The sequence below is a fragment of the Callospermophilus lateralis genome, unplaced genomic scaffold (genome assembly GCF_048772815.1).
Source record: "Callospermophilus lateralis isolate mCalLat2 unplaced genomic scaffold, mCalLat2.hap1 Scaffold_592, whole genome shotgun sequence".
NCBI lineage: Eukaryota > Metazoa > Chordata > Mammalia > Rodentia > Sciuridae > Callospermophilus > Callospermophilus lateralis.
The window spans coordinates 514,683-518,346 of NW_027514558.1; positions in this window are offsets into that span (position 1 = coordinate 514,683).

Here is a 3,664-nt window from a genome sequence, read left to right on the forward strand (position 1 = left end):
CACAGAGTGTCTAACACTGCATCTCTGTTGGCAAATAGTGTTTGCCAGACCAAATTCTTCTCTGAGCTTTAGCTCTCTGCCATAAATTTCAAAGGATACCAAAAATCCATTTTCTTCAATTTTCAAAAGAATTAGTTGTTCATGTGGATTATATCAGATAGAAGAATAATATAGTACTCATCAGAATTTATTCTGTTATTGAATCAAATTCTGATTTATCCATACCGTTTAGGTTTCCCATAGTAAGAAATGGGCCATGTATTGAAAAGTTTCTATGGAAACAACCTCTTTATAACACCACTCCTGGGATAGTAACCTAAGTGTTAAGGAGATGATGACTATAATGGAGACTAATGCAGGAATGAATTAATGCACAGTCTATATGTAAAACAATTTGTTGATTTGTAATTTCTTAAGCAATTCAAATAAGTGCCATGTTGCCATAGTGTTTATAATTGGGTTTTTCTACAATTGTGAACCTTACTTTTCCTCATTAAGAACATTGTGTTTTTAGACAATTTAGGTATACAAAATTTTGTATTATATCCATCTAAAATTGGATCTATGTATGAAAACCTCCAAGGAAGTACAAGGTTGTTATTTATAAATAAATGACTTCTTCATGATTTATCAGGGGGACCGTTGCATCACACTGAAGTGCTTAGAGAACACAAATGCTGTAGGAAGTTACCATTACTTCAGTCAAAAATCCATTAGCATTGATACCACTTTGTCAACATTTTATTCCTTGGGGAGAGGCAACATCGACATCCAGAGTCAGTTTCTGAAGTGAATACCAGCTTTTAGAAACTAACATCTGCTGAGCCCCAATGCTCCAGCTGCCACGGAAAGCAGATTTTCAAAAGTAAATCTGCCTCATTCATTTCTTTGGGAAGTGGGCATTCAATGGTTGAAATCAATTAATGCTTATTTGTGTTTTATCTTAAAATTTATGATTTAGAAACTTTAATTGACAAAAATAATGAATGACTACAATGCATTTTGGAGTTTGGGTTGTATTTTAAAACAAGTGAAGGTAATTGTAAGTGAAAAAATGAAAGAAAGCTGTGTTTTTCAGTAAATTAGTGATTAACCTTTCACCTTCCAAACCAGAGAAGAAACCCTGATGATAATAACTAAACTGCTTTAATAGTTCTTCAAAATGATAATACAATTAAATTGATAGCTTGAAAACAATGAAAATAAATTTCAAACTATTTCAAATTTAGCCTTCCTCATATGAGTAAGAACTTAGTACACACATCTCTCCACCCCCTCAACATATCTCTGCCTTCCTTTTGCTTTGATAGAAGCAGTGATCAAACGGGAAGGGAGAGAGGAAGAGAGACAGCTCACAGCAGAAAAAAAAAGGAAGAGAGGAAAGAAGAAGAAAATTACCAATAAAAATAAATTCCAGAGGAACAATCATTTTAAAATTGTTTTTATAATAATTGAACTCTCCCAAGTTGTTTTTTTGGAGAGCATATAGCTTTTGAATTTGGGGAGAGAAGTAGGGATAAGTGTGCTAATGTACAGCAGAATTTGTAGCTGAAGTAATAAAGGATCAACTGTAGCCTGATTCATTCTCAAACAGTGGCTATTGCTCTGGTGATCTGGCCCATAGCCAGGCTGGATATCCCCAGCATCATAGGTTGGCAGCTGGACATTCTCACATACTACTTCACAATCACTCAGTGACAGGTTATTCCTTTGGGAAGAGTTTAGGTAATATCTAAATTATATAGGAGAGCTGAATGATTTGGATTGAAGTTGGCCACACTCACACTTCATAAAAATGGAATACAAGATGTGTTAGTGTGTCTATCTCTATGTATATGTTACACATTTTGATATAAAGCATATGTTATACATATTCTGCATATGTTATATATATTCAGATATAAAACATGTTTTATAGATATAGCCTGATAAAATGAGATTCTAGATGACTTTTCAAGTCCTTAAGAATCCAAACAAAGCTGTCATTTAAGGTAGACATACCTTAATGTTTCTTTTCAGTAGCCAATCTGTGAACTGATATTTCCATTAAAGTAATTAGAAGCCTATAATCAATATGATTAATTTAATACTTTTAAAAATACTTACATCAGCAGCTTTACTCTTTCTACCCAGAAAGAGATAGGAGCCTAGCCCTGAATGTTATATTGATGTGATTAAGACTACATAAAAATATTTCTCCTAAAATTGCTTTTGGATAACACCATTCACTTAAAATTAGGTTCAAATTTGAAAGTCAAAATAAAAATACCAAGTCTAAACATTTTCTCCACTCCCATATTTTACCTTTATATGATTTCTAATTATTGAAAATAATTTCATTATACTTTACAAACCAAGATTTAAAAATGGTGAGTTGAAAAGAAAATGCCATAGGCTCTAAAGTCAATTCCAAAATAAGAATTACAAAAATGTTCTGTGCACATAAACCATTACTGGAACATGTTTTCAGCCTCCCATGGGGTCTTACCTAGTACTGAAAGAAAACGTTTACACGATGTACTTTGAGTTCTGAGATATTTGTTATAAAACAAAACTCTGATAGTACTTCACTGTCATAAGACACTATTTTATTAAATATTAATGTAGTTGCTCTGGGAAGCTACACTTTGATTATGGTTGAGAAAAAAAGGGATTGGAGTTTAAAAGATCTGAGTTCTAGTCTCTGTGGTGCTCTGACATTTGATGTTAGACTGTGTGGGTCTAGGTTCTCTTTAAAGTAAGAGGCAAATTTTTTTTGTTGCTTATAATGATATAAAGTGTGCAAAAATGCATTTTAATGTCTAAAGCAGTTTGTGACATCAGTAGCCTTACATGGGCTTACAGTCAAAACATCATGAGCCATGTTAAGCTCCAATTATAAATCCCTTCCATCTTTCCTTCAAATACCTGAAAATGATGTCAAAAGAAAAGTTTGAAGATTTCTTTGTTCAGTATTGCATTTGCGTTAAACTTGAACTTTCACCAGACAAATTCACTTAAGATCTAGTACCTCTAGTACCGTACTATGAAGCCAAATATCAGGGCTAGACTCCTATTTTCTTCTCTGTAGAGAAAGTGAAACTGCTGATATATTTTGAAAGTATTCAATTAATCATATTTATTACATCCTTCTAATTACTTAAAGGAAATGTGAGGTCACAAATTGGCTACTGATAAGAAAGTTTAGAATACAAATATTTTATTATTAAACTCATATCACAAAATTGGATCATGGAAGATACATAGAAGAGAATGAAGTATTTTACATATATGGAAAAGAAGTCTTTCCCTAAATTTATTTCATGTGTTTAATCAGGTATAATACAAAAACTGATAACCATAACAAAATAAAAATATTAACAGTAACCAAAATGTTTGTTTTTAAAAACTAAAACTTTTACCTTTAATTAATATGAAAAAAAAATACTAAGAGTAATGACTGTGTTGCTCATGCCTTGAGTTTCTGGGCTTATGTCTGATGAGCAGAACTGTGTAAATATTTAGACTTTTTTTCTTTCTAATCATAAAATAAAATACATGGTTCTCTGATATGGAGTTGGCTCTTTGTATCAGAAGTTTAATTCTGGTAAGAAGAATTTTCTTGCTAACTCTTGCTGACCATAAGATCTGTAAAGAGTTGAGGGCTTATTAACTTGTCATTATA